At 44.0% G+C, this 17,436-nt stretch overlaps 1 protein-coding gene across 2 annotated transcripts in view; it reads right to left on the bottom strand.

The window, feature by feature from the left end:
* LOC144687086 (glutathione hydrolase 1 proenzyme-like) overlaps positions 1-17,436 on the bottom strand; it is a 111,266-nt gene that overhangs the window by 47,637 nt on the left and 46,193 nt on the right. The gene's annotated exons all lie outside the window — the stretch shown is intronic.

Genomic DNA, 17,436 nt, shown 5'->3' with positions numbered 1-17,436 from the left:
CGCAGTGGTGTACAGTAAGGAGGAAGTTCCCCTGGCGGGTCCTCAACATTGACTCCAGACCCCATGAAGTCTCATAGCTTCAGGTGAAACATTGACAAGAAAACCAATTTATATTTCTCCCTTCTTCTAACTATGCTCCAGTTCTGCCGAAGGGCCATGAAGGCTCGAAACGTTAACTGATTTCTTCTCCGCCGATGCTGCCAGACTTGCTGAGTTTTTCCAGGTAATTCTGTTTTTGTTTTGGATTTCCGGCATCCGCAGTAGCTTTTAGCTTTTTGTTTTTATTATTAAGAAAATCTCTTGCTGGTTACCACTTACTGCCTTCCCTCAGCTGAAATCAGTATTTTGCCATTCGAACACCACTTGGAAGAAGCATTGAGAGTAGCAAGGACACATAATGTATTCTTGGTGAGGGACTTCAATGATCATCACCAAGAGTGGCTCGGTAGCACTACTACTGACTGAGCTGGCCAAATCCTGAATGATCTATATCTCATACTGGACCTGAGACAGGTGGTGAGAGAACCACTGTGCAAGAAAATCTACTTGACTTTGTCCTCACGCATCTGTCTCTGGCAGTATGGGTTGAAGTAACCACTGCGCAGTCCTTGTGGAGATGAAATCAGTCTTCACACTGATTGCACCATCCATGGTGTCATGTGGCACTACAACCATGCTAAATAAGATATATTCAGAACAGATGTAGTAGCTCAAAACTGGACATTCATGAGGCCGCAATCTGTGACCTCGTGACTTAGATTATTCCTCACTCTACCATTGCCATCTAGTCAGAGGTTCAACCCTGGTTCAATGAGAAGTGTAGAAGAGCGTGCCGAGAGCAGCGGCTGAAAAAGAGAGGCCAACCCAGTGAAGCCAAAGCATAGGAGATCAGATCAAATCTGCAGTCCTGCAACAAACAGTCGTGAATGGTGGTGGATAATTAAACAACTGATGGGAGGAGAAAGCTCCCTGGATGCCCATCCTCAATGATGGCTGAACCCAACATGTGGAAACATAATACAAGTATGCAAGTATTTTCAGCCAGAAGTGCCGAGTGGATAATTCATCTCGGCCTCTTCCTGAGGTCCTCAATATCACAGATGCCAAGTTTCAGCCAACTCGATTCACACATTTTCAATCATTAGCAACAGTCTTCTCACAGATACTTAGTTTCAGTATTACCAGAGCCCCTCACCTCCAAACTTCATTACAGCCTTGGTTCAAACATGGACATAAGAACTGAATTCTAAGAGCAGTGAATGTGACTGCCCTTGATGCAATGGTTACTTCAGCTAATACTGCTATGGACAGATGCATCTATGGCAGGTGGATTGATGAGGTCAAGCAGGTTTTCTCTCATGTTGGTTCTCTCGCCATCTGCCGCAGGCCCAATCTGACATACATGTCATTCAGGGCTTGGCCAGCTCAGTCAGTGGCTGTGAAAGCAATACTTAACTGAATGTGGCATTGCGGAACACTAGTAAATATGAAGTCAATGGGTTCTCTTCCACATTATGCACAATCTTGATTTTGGAATATATTGCTTTTCCTTCATCACCACCAGGTCAAAATCCTGGAACTCCCTACAACATTGCAGATGTAACATCAACAGAAATTGCTGGAAATAGGAAGCAGGTCTGGCAGAATCCTTGGAGAGAGAAACAAAGTTAAGGGAACGGATTTTGGCTGACAAGGTGGAATTTGGGAGGTGAGGGGTTAATTAGTATGGGGCCAGGAGTGGCAGCCAGTTAGTGGTTGGGGGGAGGGGGGGAATGGAGGTCGGACACCAGGGAAGCAGACCATGTTCTGGCCGTTACTATAGCTGCCTTCTATGCATGGTTCAAAGTAAATGAAAGCATCTGAATCTTCAAATTGGTCCATGCAGATGGAGAGCTGAAACCCCAGATAGGATAGGGAAATGTTAGAGTTATTAACATAAATTTTCTTCAAACTTTCCACCTTTTTCAATCAATAAAACTTTATCCATTCTGTTGAATTGTGTTCTCGAATGGCTGATGCAGTTCAGCTCTGAACAGCTCCCAATGGCCTCCCATCCCTGCGAAAATTTCAATATCTTAGAAGGCGAATCCTTAAGGAGCTGATTAATTGCCTAAATACACCCAATTAACAATATGGGTGACTTCACTTTCCTATCCTCTAGCCCCCTCTACTCCTGCCCTCAAGAATATTGGCAGGGTTGGCAATGGAGGCAGGATGTTGTCGAGCATGATGTTGTGCCACTGAAGGTAGGCTTGCAGTAGACTGTGGTTCTCTACCCCCTGGCAGGTTTCTCATTTCAAATCTGAATTTGAGTGCAGGATGGAGCTCATTAAGACATTTAAGCCTACCTTCACTGGTCAATATACTCATTGGGATTCTTACAGTTCCACACGCTATAAGATTGGCTTTATCTGCAACCGTGTAAATAGGGCCTGCATCATTTGCTCACCATGCAAGCTTGATGTTGAAATAGGGGCATCAAAGGCATCCTGTGGATAATGGCTACCCTGATGAGGTCATTTTGCGCTGTATATCACATAAACTCATGAATGGGCTAAGACCGTCACTTTCAGCCCTGATAAGTGCCCAGCCTACCTCAGATACCCTGGAAGGGCAAGGTATCTCAAAACTTTGAGCAACAGGTGAAGCCAGCTGTTTCACGTTGCTACTATGTAATAGCAACACGAGTAATATTCACCCCTAACAGGATGCTGCCGTCAAGCCAAAAAGACATTCTGCCTATCACACAAATGAGTAATGTAGTATATGAATTTCAGTGCCAGTGATGCTAGGTATATAGGCCATACCTCCCAAAGACTGGCAGATCATATCAAACAGCATGTCCCAGCCGCTGTTCGTAAAGGGCAAGGTACAGACCGTACCAACCAGCCCATGCTTGCAGAACCCACTATTACTCTACACAATAAATTCCAATAACATTATGAAAATTATTATATCTTCCTGAGAGAGATCCTATCTGCTCTCCCACTTTAAGTAACATCTCAATTTGATAGAGGAAGGACCTTGACCTAACATACCGATTACCAGAAAGCTGAAAGTTGCTCATGTTGCACATGAAAGGCTGCTATTCAAGTGAAACAGTGGTGAGCCCTTATTATCCCCACTGGGTAACGAACAAGGACCTCCACGGAAAGAGCAGACACTAAAAAATCAAGAAAGGGTTAGTCTACCAAAACTGATGACCAGGAAACTATCCTATTCTAAATGGGCCATTAGAAATATAGAATTGCCTAAAAGGCATGTAATCAGAAAGCTTCCTATTGGAGATCTGAGAACAGAAATATTTAATCAGGGACTTTTATCTGGCAAAACCTGGAGGTAAATAAGGAATTTGCTGGAAAAGAGGAATCATCAGGCTGGTGTAAATGTATTGAGTAGAATGATCCAAGGATCTGTATTGAGCCTTTTCTGTTTCCAATCAACATCAACATCTGGATTCAGAAAGAAAACATAATTTGACCAAATTGCATTCAGTCCCAAATTCAAAGGCAGTTGAGTCTAAAAAGGCACCCAAGGAACTGCAAAACTAGATTTACAGGTGGACCGAACTCTGACAGATTTTTAAAAATTCATTTACGGGATGTGGGCATCACTGGCTAGGCCTGCTTTTATTGCCCAGCCCTAATTGCCCTTGAGAAGGTGATGGTGAGCTGCCTTCTTGAACCTCTGCAGTCCATGTGGTGTAACTACACCTGCAGTGCTGTTAGGAAAGGAGTTCCAAGATATTGACACAGTAACATTGAAGGAACAGCGATATATTTCCAAGTCAAGATGGTAAGTGACTTGGAGGGGAACTTCCAGGTGGTGGTGTTCCCATTTATCTACTGCCCTTGTCCTTCTAGATGGTAGCAGTCATGGGTTTGGAAGGTGCTAGCTAAGGAACCTTGGTGAGTTTCTGCAGTGCATCTTGTAGATAGTACACACCGCTGCTACTGTGCATCGGTGGTGGAGCAAGTGAATGTTTGTGGAAGGGGTCCCAATCAGGCGGGCTGCTATGTCCTGGATGGTGTCAAGGTTCTTGAGTGTTGTTGCAGCTGCATTAATTCAGGCAAGTGGAGAGTATTCCATCACACTCTTGACTTGTGCCTTTTAGGTGGTGCCCAGGCTTTGGGGAGTCAGGAGGTGAGTTACTCGCTGCAGAATTCCTAGTCTCTGACCTGCTCTTGTAGCCACAGTATTTATATGGCTAACAAAAACAAAAATACCTGGAAAAACTCAGCAGGTCTGACAGCATCTGCGGAGAGGAACACAGTTAACGTTTCGAGTCTGTATGACTCTTCAACAGAACTAAAGAAAAATAGAAAAGAGGTGAAATATAAGCTGGTTTAGGGGGGGGGGGGGGGGGGGGCGGTGGGACAGGTAGAGCTGTGTAGAGGGCCAGTGATAGGTGGAGATTGGCAAAAGATGTCACAGACAAAAGGACAAAGAGGTGATGATGGCGGTGAAATTAGCTAAGAAATGTGCTAATGGTAACATTAAGGGTAGAAAGCAGGACGAGCAAGGTACAGATAGTCCTAGTGGGGGTGGGGTGGGGGGATTGAAATAGGCTAAAAGGTAGAGATAAAACAATGGATGGAAATATATTTTAAAATAATTGACATAGGTGGGAAAAGAAAAATATAGATAAATTATTGGAAAAAGGGGGATCGGAAAGTGGGTGATCGGAAAGTGGGTGGGGATGGAGGAGAGAGTTCATGATCTAAAGTTGTTGAACTCAATATTCAGTCCAGAAGGCTGTAAAGTGCCTAGTAAGAAGATGAGGTGCTGTTCCTCCAGTTTACGTTGAGCATCACTGGAAAATTGCAGCAAGCCAAGGATGGACATGAGGGCATGAGAGCAGGGTGGAGTGTTGAAATGGCAAGCGACAGGGAGGTCTGGGTCATGCTTGCGGACAGACCGAAGGTGTTCCACAAAGCGGTCACCCAGTCTGTGTTTGGTCTCTCCAATGTAGAGGAAACCGCATTGGGAGCAGCGAATGCAGCAGAATAACTTGAGGGAAGTGCAAGTGCTTCACTTGAAAGGAATATTTGGGCCCTTGGACGTGTGGGATGAAGGTGTAGAAGGATTGGACGTCCATGGTGAAGAGGAGGCGGTTGGGGCCAGGGAACTGGAAATTGTTGATATGATGTCAAATATCATCATCCCTCTACACCTCCATCCCCCACGGGGATGGTCTGATGGTTCTCCGCTTCTTCCTCGAACAGAGGCCCAAACAATCCCCATCCACCACTACTCTCCTCCATCTAGCTGAACTTGTTCTCTCACTGAATAATTTCTCCTTAAACTCCTCTCACTTCCTCCAAATAAAAGGTGTGGCTATGGGTACCCGCATGGGCCCCAGTTATGCCTGTCTCTTTATGGGGTATGTGGAACATTCCTTGTTCCAGTCCTACTCCAGCCCCCTCCCACAACTCTTTCTCCGGTACATCGATGATTGCTTCGGCGCTGCTTCATGCTCTTGTCTGGACCTGGAAAAATTTATTAACTTTGCTTCCAATTTCCACCCCTCCATCATTTTCACATGGTTTATCTCTGACACTTCCCTTCCCTTCCTTGACCTCTCTATTTCAATTTCTGACAATAGACTGTCCACCAATATTCATTACAAGCCTACCGACTCCCACAGCTACCTCGACTACAGCTCCTCACACCCCGCTTCCTGTAAGGACTCCATCCCATTCTCTCAGTTCCTTCACCTCCATTGCATCTGTTCTGATGATGCCACTTTCAAAAACAGTTCCTCTGACATGTCTTGCTTTTTCCTTCACTGAGGTTTTCCACCCACGGTGGTTGACAGGGCCCTCAACCGTGTCCGGCCCATCTCCCGTGCATCCGCCCTCACACCTTCCTCTCCCTCTCAGAACCATGATAGGGTCCCCCTTGTCCTCACTTATCACCCCACCAGCCTCCACATTCAAAGGATCATCCTCCGCCATTTCCACCAACTCCAGCATGATGCCACCACCAAACACATTTTCCCTTCACCCCCTGGCGACATTCCGCATGGATCGTTCTCTCTGGGACACCCCGGTCCACTCCTCCATCACCCCCTACACCTCAACCCCCTCCCACGGCACCTTCCCATGCAACTGCAGAAGTTGCAACACCTTCCCCCTTTACTTCCCCCCTCCTCCTCGTCCAAGGGCCCAAACACTCCTTTCAAGTGAAGCAGCATTTCACTTGCACTTCCCTCAATTTAGTCTACTGCATTTGCTGCTCCAAATGCGGTTTCCTCTACATTGGAGAGACCAAACGCTGATTGGGTGACCGCTTTGCGGAACACCTTCGGTCTGTGCGCAAGCATGACCCAGACCTCCCTGTCGCTTGGCACTTCAACACTCCACCCTGCTCTCATGCCCACATGTCCGTCCTTGGCCTGCTGCAATGTTCCAGTGAAGCTCAACGCAAACTGGAGGAACAGCACCTCATCTTCCGATTAGGCACTTTACAGCCTTCTGGACTGAATATTGAGTTCAACTTTAGATCATGAACTCTCCCCTCCATCCCCACCCACTTTCCGATCCCCCTTTTTCCAATAATTTATCTATATTTTTCTTTTCCCACCTATTTCCATTATTTTTAAATGTATTTCCATCCATTGTTTTATCTCTACCTTTTAGCCTATTTCGATCCCTTCCCCCCACCCCACCCCCACTAGGACTATCTGTACCTTGCTCGTCCTGCTTTCTACCCTGAATGTCACCATTAGCACATTCCTTAGTTAATATCACCACCGTCAACACCTCTTTGACCTTTTGTCTATGACATCTTTTGGCTATCTCCACCTATCACTGGCCCTTTATCCAGCTCTACCTGTCCCACCCTCCCTTAAACCAGCTTATATTTCACCTCTTTTCTATTTTCCTTAGTTCTGTTGAAGAGTCATACGGACTCGAAACGTTAACTGTATTCCTCTCCGCAGATGCTGCCAGACCTGCTGAGTTTTTCCAGGTATTTTTGTTCTTGTTTCGGATTTCCAGCATCCGCAGTATTTTACTTTTATTTACATGGCTAGTCCAGTTCAGTTTCTGGTCAATGGTAACCCCCAGGATGTTGATAGTTTGGGAATTCAGCGATGGTAATGCCATTGAATGTCAAGGGGCGATGGTTATATTCTCTGTTCTTGGAGTGGTCAACACTCTGTAACTAAAACAGGCCCTACACTAGCTGTGGAATCCCAACACAATTTTCAGGGTCCATGGGTGGAGCAACCTAACCAGTTTACCAAAAAGAGACTTACAAAATACAGATGGTGTTTATTTCGCAGGACAAGCAGGCACATGAATGTTCCTCCAAGCCTGGAGTCACAACAATTTCTGGCCCATTGATAGTCCTTCCAAGAAGGGAAGTGTGCCATGCTATCCAGTCTTAGTTCAACTTTTGCCTTTGAGCGGATCGAACAGCACACAGCTCTGCTGCTGATGTCTTCAAGCTTTCAAGCTGTATAAATGTCTCCATGTGCCTAGTCTAAATAAATGAATCCACAACATATTTATGTATTCCCAAATGAACGTTTGGTGCCCATATCATTGTAACAACACATGTGCTCAGTGGTGGTCAAACAGCCTGGCAGCAAGGTTAAATACAGTTACGACATGGTGAACAGCCTTGGATCCTGCTACATGGCATGAGACGACCCTCCTTGTTCTTGTCAGATCACAACAGAGTTGGCAGCATTGTTGAGTGTTGAAATTGCAGCATGGTGACTGCACAGAAAAGCTTTGAAGGTGCGGTGTAAAGATAGTGCTCAAACGAAATGCTGGTAAGCAGATGGATCCCTTGTGGTGAGATTGCAATGCACAGCCTGTGAGTTCGGAGAGCGGGACAGCACGTAGAGAGGACAAGCATCAGGTTAGTTCAGTCAGCAAAGGCAAGTGAAGGAGGGTGTGGACCAGATCGATATCGAGCAAAGGAGAGTCAAACAAAAAAATACCCAAAAGAAAAGCCATCATAAAAATCAGGCCAGAAAAGTTACAGTTATAACGGGCAGAGCTTTGGAAAAATGTGCGAAAGTGGCTCCAGCCACACTCATCCCATATACTATGGAAGGAGGAAGGTTACAGGGACATTATTAAAATGTTCACAAAATTCCCCAGTTTGAATTGGGATGCAGCTGACCTACTAACCAAATTCAAAATGTTTAAACGTCAGACAGAGCTATGGTTTCTTGATTCAGATATGTCTGAACCAGACAGGCAAGCCATAAGAATTCACCTAACAATTGGGAATGAAGATCTGCACAGACTGAACATGTCAGGATTAACAGCAGAAGAGCTAAAGGATCTGCAAAAGATGTGGGTTACATTGGAAAACTGGTTTAGTATTAGGTTAAAACATCCATATTCTGCATCCAGAGTTCATGTTATTTTGACAAGAAGAAACAGAATGCATAGACCACTTCGTCAGCAGATGCAGAGAAAGGATCACAGAATCTTTACAGCGCAGAAGGAGGCCCTTCGGCCCATCAAGTCTGCACTGGCTCTCTGAAAGAGCATTTTACCCAGTCCCACTCCCCTGCCTTATCCCCGTAACCTTGCACATTCTCTCTTTTCATATATCAATCTAATTCCCTTTTGAATACCTCGATTGAACCTGCCTCCACCACCCTTTCAGGGAGTTTGTTCCAGACTCCAGCCACCCTCTGGGTGAAAAAAATGTTCTTACATCACTTTACTCCTTTTGCCAATTATTTTGAATCTGTGCCCCCTATTTCTTCATACTCCCTTGAGTGGGAACAGTTTCTCACTATTTGCCCCATCCATACCCCTCAGGATCCTGAATACCTCTATCAAGTCTCCTCTCAGCCTTCTTTTCTCCAAGGAAAACAGTCCCAACTGCTCCAATCTATCCTCATAGCTACAGTTCTTTAGCCCTGGAATAATTCTTGTGAATCTCCTCTGTACCCTTGCCAATGCCTTCACATCCTTCCTCAAGTATGGCGCCCAGAACTGGACGCTGTTCTCCAGATGACTAACTAGTGTCTTATACAAATTCAACACGAACTCCTTATTCTTATACTCAATGCTCCTTTTAATAAAGCCTAAGAGACTATATACTTTATTAACTGGTCTCTCAATATGCTCTGTCATTTTCAATGACCTATGTACATATACACCGAGATCCCTCCGTTCCTGCACCTCCTTTAGAGGCTCTCCCTTTATTTTGTACTGTCCCTCCACATTCTTCTTGCCAAAATGAATCACTTCACAGTTCTCTGCTTTGAACTTCACCTGCCACTTGTCTGCCCAATCCACCAACATCTTTTTGAAGTTCAGGACTATCCTCATCATAGTTGACAATGTTTTCAATCTTTGTACCATCTTCAAATTTTGAAATCGTGCCCTGCATATCACAGTCTAGGTTATTAATATATGTCAGAAAGAGCAAGGGTCCCAACGCTGATCCCTGAGGAACTCCACTACAAACCTTCCTCTAATCTGAAAAACAAGCATTTATCACTATTCTCTGTTTCCTGTCACTCAGCCAATTTCTTATCCAAGTGCCTACTTTCCCTTTTATTCCATGAGCTACAATTTTGCTCACAAGTCTGTTGTGTGGCACTGTATCAAATGCCTTTTGAGAATCCATATACACCAGATTAACAATGCTGCCCTTATCAACCTTCTCTTTTACCTCCTCAAAAAACTCCAACAAGTTAGTTAAACTTGATTTTCCCTTAATGAATCCATGCTGACTTTCCTTAATTATCCTGCATTTGCTTAAGTGATTATTGCTTTTGTCCTGAACTATAGTTTCCAGGGGCAGAATTTTTCTATTGTTGAGCAGGCGTGTGCCTGACCCGAACGGGGGAAAATAGTGGCCAATGACGTCAGCCGATGTCATCCCACACTCGCACGATATTTCGGTCGGCGGGCGCACACGGGAGTCGGCAGCAAGCCTGCCGATAATTAACAGGCCTATTAAGGTCATTAAAGTAATAATTAAATGCAATTTTTCACTGCCGTCCAACCATAAGGTTGGCAGGCAGGCAAATCAGCCAGGTGGCCTTTGGATTTTTATGAAATGTCATCCAAGGACAGGACGAGGTTTCCAACAGGAATTAAAAATAAAATAAAAATTTTAAAATCTCATTTATAACATGTCCCTGCTCATGTGACAAAGTCACAGGAAAGGACATGTATTTAACATTTTTAAATTCTTTATTTATGTTTTTAAAATTCTTCAGCTCCCTGAGGCAGCTCTGTGCCTTCAGGGAGCTTTCAGTGCATGCACCCGCCCGCATGTGCAAACTTCCGCTCTCGCCTTGCTCCCGCCCCCACCCCGGCAGCACTCAACGTTGCAGCATGTGATTCACACTGACTGGTCATTAATTGGCCAGCCAGCGTGAAGTCGTGGTTGGGTCCTGATAGCGGGTGGCAGTCAGTTTCGCAACCGCTCCCGGGTTCGCCTGCCAGATGACGTAAAAATTCTGCTGCAGAAGTTTCCCTCCCACTGAAGTCAAACTAACTGGTCTGTAGTTGCCGGCTTTATCCTTGCACCCCTTTTTGGAACAAGGGGGCAACATTCACATTTCTTCAGTCCTCTGGCACCACCCCTGTGTCTAAGGAAGACTGGAAGATTATCACTAGTGCCTCTGCAACTTCTACTCTCACTTCCCTCAGTACTCTTGGGTGCATCTCATCCGGTCCTTATCTATTACGTTAACAATTTTCAATAGAGATAGCTTTTCTAACACCTCCTTCTTCTCAATTGTAAATTCTTCTAGTGTACCAGTTACCTTCTCTCTCACCTCGGCCTAGGTAGCATCTTCTTTCTTTGTAAAGACAGATGCAAAGTAAATACCTCTGCTACTTCTCCTGCCTCCACATACAAGTTCCCTTTTTATCCCGAATCAGCCCTCTTTCTTTTACCACCCTTTTATTATTTATATGTTTACAGAGGACCTTGATGTTCCCTTTTATGTTCACTGCCAGCTTCTTTTCATGCTCTCTCCTTGCTTTTCTTATTAGTTTCTTCACTTCCCCTCTGGTCCTTCTATATTCAGCCTGATTCTCCATTGTATTTTCTACCTGATCTGTTGTACCCGCACTTCTTCCTTTTCATCTTCACCTTTATCTCTCTCGTCATCCAGGGTGCTCTGGATTTATTTGTTCTACCTTTCCCCTTCAAGGGAACATACCTCGACTTTGCCTGCAATATTTTATCTTTGAAGGTGGCCCATTGTTCAGTCACTGTCTTTTCTGCCATCATTTGATTCCAGCTCACTCAACTCATGCATTCTCATCCCATCGAAATTGACTTTCTCCCAATTAATTATCCCTGCTCTGGATTGTTCCCTGTCCTTTTCCATGATTAACCTAAGTCTCACGATACACTGATTACTGTCCCCTAGAGGCTCTCCCACTGATATTTAATCCACTTGGACCAACTCATTCCCCAGAACCAGGTCCAATGGTGCCTGACCTCTCGTTGGACTGGAAACATACTGCTGCAGAAAATTATCTTGAATACATTCCAAGAACTCTCATCCCTCTTGTCCCTTTGCAATATTCCTATCCTAGTCTATATTTGGATAATTGAATTCCCTCATTGTGATTACTCTATAGTCCTTGCACCCCTCTGTAATTTCTTTGCAAATTTGTTTCTCCACATCCCTTCCACTAGTTGATGGTCTATATTCTACAGCAATCAATGTTATTGCATCTTTCCCATTCCTTACCTCTAGCCAGAGAGATTCTGTCTTTGACCCCTCTGGAACATCCTCTCTCTCCAGTACTGTAATGCCATCTTTAATTAATATTGCCACCCCCCACCCTTTTCTTCCTTTCCTGTCTCTCCTAAACACCATGTACCCAGGAATATTTAATGCCCAGTCCTGCCCTTCTTTGAGCCAGGTCTCTGTTATAGCAATAATATCATAATTCCATTTGTCAACCTGTGCCTGCAGTTCACCAATCTTATTAATCACACTCCATGCATTCACATACATGCGTAATAGCCCTGATTTAAGCTTTACTTTCTGACCTCTTCTAAGGACTTATTATTGCCTACCCTAATTCTATCAAACTCTCCAAATACTGTATTTACCTTGATACTACTCTGATATATCCTCATTATCAGTTGATACTTCTCTACTTCCCACTGCCAGTTTTCTCTCCTTTTCACTCTGAATTTCCCCTCAGGTTCCCATTCCCCTGCCAATCTAGTTTAAACCCTCCCCAACAGTCCTCACAAACCTCCCCATAAGGACATCCACCCCAGTCCTGTTAAGGGGTAACCCATCCTTCTTGTACAGGTCCCACCTGCCCCAGAACTGATCCCAATGCCTCAGAAACCTAAAGCCCTCCCTCCTATTCCATTTCTCCAGCCACATGTTGAACTGCTCAATCTTCCTAATCTTATGTTCGCGAGCACGTGGCACTAGGAGTAATCCTGATATTACTGTTCTTAATGTCCTTCTTTTTAATTCCCTTCTTAATGACAATGTTAGAAACGCAGGTCCCTTTAAGAGTAAACGAGGCCAAGCTTCAGAGTAAATTGAGAGCAGGTGATGTGCGTTGAAGCCTGTACTTAAGAGCTGGGTTTTTCCTCAGTTGGTGGGTTTTTGCTTCTGGATAGGGAAAGGATCCAGAAGGGAAGAGTGGAAACTGGTATTTGTACTGAACTATAGTTTAACAATAAAACAGTTGTGATTCACAGAATGTCTACCGCTGCCAGATTCGGTAAATGAGTTTCCACCTATTAAATACTTAACTCCTTAAATTCTGCTTTCAGGATCTCATCCATTTTCCTGCCTATATCATTGGTCCCAATGTGGACCATGACCACTGGCAGTTTATACCCTCCCCCAAAAGAATATCCTGTAACTGCTCTGTGACATCCTTGACCCTGGCATCGGGGGGCAACATACTGTCATGGAGTCATGTCTATGGCCGCAGAAACACCTGTCTGCTCCCCTAACTATGGAATCCCCTACCAGTATAGCTCTTCCACTCTTCCCCCTTGCCTCCTGTGTAGCTGAGCCATCAGTGGTGCCACAAACTTGGCTCTTGCTGTAGTCCTCTGAGGAACCATCTTGCTCACCAGTATCCAAAATGGAAAAGTGGTTAGAGAGGAGATAGCCTCAGGGAATTTCTGCCCTACCTGCCTGTTTCTCTTAGATACACTGACAGTTCTCCATTTTCTGTCTGCCTGTGTACCCCTTAGCTGCAGTGTTACCGCCTCTCAAAATGTGCTATCCACATAATCCTCCACCTTGCGGATGCATCACAGTGACTCCAGCCATCGCTTGAGTTCTGCAACCCGGAGCTCAAGTTTCTTTAGCTGGTGACACTTCCTGCAGATGTAGTCATCTTTGCCACTTTGTGGCACTGCACAATGACTGCACGACTGCCCACATCCCTCAGGATGCACATTCCGACATGGCTGAGCTGCACTGACATATCTTAGACTTTATATAAAGTGTTTACTGCAGTATGGTATAATATAATAACTCAGCTGTCACTCACCAGTCACCTCCTCTCTGCTGAGTGCGAAAAGGCCTATACTTGCCATCCAATCAACTTACAGGATGCCTGTGTCATCACTTTTAGATTTTATCTGAAAACCCACGGCTGTCTCTCTCTGCTGCTTTAAGCTCCCGGACATCTCCAGTAAATTATTAGTTACTAATTAACCTACTTTTTCTGCTGCACCAAAATGGAAGTCAAATGCTGGAGGATGAAATAGAGTGGAAGAAATGAACACCTCCTCCTCCCCTTCACCGGCATCCCAACTCAGCAAGCTCTGCTTCTTGCAACAAGCCTTACCTAAAGCACCTATTTCCCCCTATGCACTGGTATATATACTGTGAATTTTCAAACATAGAGCTAGCAGACAGAATTGTTGAGTTGGTGATCACATCCAGTCCCATGGAAGAATTATAAAAAGGTATGCTAGACAAACCCAAAACATATAGCAATGAAGAACTACTCAAGGATGGACATAAGTACAAAGCAATCCTCACTGGTTGACGAAGCTTACAGATCCTAAGTACAATACCAGTTGTGAATGCATTTCCAAGAACACCCATATCTAGCAAGACATGTGGAAGGTGTGGACTTCTGCATGCACCAAGGAAATGCCCAGCTTTCTATCAATTCTGCAAGGTGTGTGGCAGAAAGGGCCATTGGCAGTGACAATGCACTAGAGCAAAAGCTGATGCAGCTACAAAGCACCATGCAATGATCCAAACCGACTGTACACAACGGGTACCTTCAAGCAATAAGAATAACTATCTGGTATCCCATCAGAAACATATACATGAAATGACTGACAAACCAGAAAATGACAATGATGTGCATGATACTCTTTCGAGTTATCAACAGTCACAGATTGCAACTCTTTTCGAGCACAATCACAGTTCTTGGTTTCCGAGAGTGGGACATGAACCCACAACCCTCTGATTCAAAGGCGAGGGTGCTATGAACTGAGCCACAGCTGACACCTATGATGTGTATGATGAGACACACAGCAGTGAATACATGTTTCACACTGTCATGACATAACATTGAAATATCCAAAATGTTTCAACAAATTTGGCAGCTTTGAGGGAGCTGCAACGTTACATTTCCAGGAGATAGGCATCACCCAGTGAGCCATTTATAAAGGAAGGCAGGTCATCATACTGGAATATTTGTGTCCTGACATTGTTCACTGACTTCATCATTTAAGCATGGGCGAAGACTCACAAGAGAGACAGTATTTTGGCCAGGTATGAACAATAACATTGAAGTCGTCGTCAAGAATGCAAGGCATGTCAAGAGAATATGCCAAGTCAGCACAAAGTACCATTGATTCCATATGAAATTCCTACCCATCCTTTATCAAAAATTGCATCCAACCTCTTTCATGTTCATGGCACTGGCTTCATTGTCATTGTTGACTACTTTACCAAGTACCTCATTTTTCAACAATTGCACTTTACATCAAGAACAACTGTTGCACAAGTGCTATTTTCAGTTTATTTGGTGCACCGAGAGAGATCATTATCCACAATTTATCGGCAAACCACTTCAGGATATGTATGAGAAGTGGAATATTGATTACGCTGCTTCTTCTCCTCATTACCCTAGATATAACAGCGTTGCTGAATGAATGATTCATATGGTGAGACCCCTAATTCTCAAATGTAGATGGGCCAAGCAGGATCTACACATTGTAATGTTACATCTGAAAGCGATGCCTTTAAGTGAAACTATTCCATCACCAGCAGAGCTCATGTATGGCAGACCGATGCATACCAATTTACCTACTCTTACCCATTCTACTCTCTCAAAAACCAGAGAGCAACTTTTAAAACTGCAAGAGAAGATGACCAAGGTGCATGATAAAATGCAGGTACTGAATTGCTAAGTTTACGGTTGGGACAGCAAGTTTGCACCCAGGATCCCACAGAAGGTCTGTGGCAACCAGCCAAGGTGACAAGGATTTGTTCGGAATGAAGATCCTATGAAGCTATTACACACAAAGGTGCAATGGTAAGGTGTAACCGAGGACAAATTAGATCTATTCCAGCTCCTCAACCACTGTACAGTCCTATTGTATCTGGGACAAGATCTCAAATGCAACCAGAAACAACATCCAAGAAGGGCAATCCCACAGATCACTGTGAGAAATTAAATAAACCTCTACACAATGTTACCATTGCAAGATAAAAGCAAAATACTGCAGATGCTGGAAACCTGACCATTACATGATCTGGGCGTACCAGCAGATTATCTCTATGCTTTAGACACTCCTAGGTGCAACAGTATGTAATGGTAACTTAGCAAGAATATGTATTGTAAATAGTTATACTTCTTTGGAAGTAGGGAAAGAGAAAGGGCGATGTTGTATTATGCCTTTAAGAGATAGCAACATGACATCACTAGAAGGGGAGTGTGTCATGCGATCCAGTCTTAGTTATACTTTTGTCTTTGAGCAAAGCACACACACACATATAGCTCTGATGCTGATGTCTTCAAGCTTTCTACCTATGTATGAATGTTCCTATGTGCCTTGTCTAAATAAATGAACCTATTACGTGTTTGCACAATCCCTTATGAGCGATTAGCACCTATATCCTTGTAATGAAATGACAGATGGCAAACAAAGAATTTTTAAAAAATAAGTCTACTGCCCATTGGCTGCCCAAGCCGGACTTGAAATGAGTTGTCAACACTTTAATCAAAACAGGCAGAAGCCCTATTAAAATATTTAAATTGGGCCCTCTGCTGGCTGTGGGAGCCTAACACAATTTTCAGGAATCATGGGCAGAGTAACCTAACCAGTGAAAAGAGACTTGCAAAATACCAATGGTGTTTGTTTTTTGGGACAAGCAGGCACATGAAACATCCTGCAGACCTGGATTCACAAAAACCTTCCGGTCCATTGATTGTCCTTCCATGCTCCATCTGGAATTGCCCTCTTCTCCCCTCTCCCTAAGAACACACTTCAGACACTGACCTTTGAATTGAGAACAGAAAATGCTGCAAATAATGAACAGGTCAGGCAGCATTTGCGGAGAGAAAAACAGTTAATGTTTTAGGTCGATGACCTTTCCACAGTATCTTACTTCACATGTTTCAGTGACACATAAGAACGCTAGAGAAATTCCATCAGCAATGCCTCTGCGGCATCCTCCAGAATCAAGAGCAGAACCATTTCTGCAAAGAAGGCTGGGTGTCCATGTCTGTGTCCGTGTGTGTGTATGTGTATGATTTAATTAAGCTGGGCAAGAGATTGAGAGGAATCAGGTTGTCTGGGGGGTATAAAACAAGGAAAGGATAGAGATGTTAAGTTTGAGGTACAAGTAAATAGGTTGGATCTAACATTTGCATTGCAGAGTGGAAGAGGGTAGCGGTCATATGGTGTGCCTTTATTGAAGTTAAAGCAGTTTGTCTTGTGTAATGTTACTGGATTTTTCTATAGCTAACATCATAAGGGAGTGTTGCCTGGTAGTGTTTGCTTGTGGGCTTGACCAAGTAGAGTTTTAGGGAGAATGTTTTGTAAGCCTAACCTTAATTGTATAATTGTAATCTTATGTGTTTAAGTTTTATTTTATTCTTGTTAACAAAACTTGCATTTTTAATTTTTTAAATCCCAAAAGTACCACTGGATTTCTTACTACTGCGATCGGTATGTCTTCTTCTCTTTTTCAGAATACAAATAAAAAGGGTATGGCCCGTAAGCTAAGTTTCCCTCTGGGATTTGGTTTGCGCAGCAATTAACACTGGCTGTGTTCATAACATAATCATTTATAAAAATAATGATGTAAGCACGCTGAACAATTCCAGGAAGTCCTCAGGGAAGGGCTGCTGCCCAGAAACTGGAAGTTTGAACAACCCAGTCGTACAGCAACAGGAGGTTTGCTGTGGATCATATCTGTAGTGGGAACCGTGGAGAAGCAAACAGCGCTGTATTATATTGCAAGGT

Source organism: Cetorhinus maximus, chromosome 12, assembly GCF_964194155.1.
Source record: "Cetorhinus maximus chromosome 12, sCetMax3.hap1.1, whole genome shotgun sequence".
NCBI classification, from domain to species: domain Eukaryota; kingdom Metazoa; phylum Chordata; class Chondrichthyes; order Lamniformes; family Cetorhinidae; genus Cetorhinus; species Cetorhinus maximus.
This window is presented reverse-complemented; position numbering and strand designations above follow the sequence as displayed.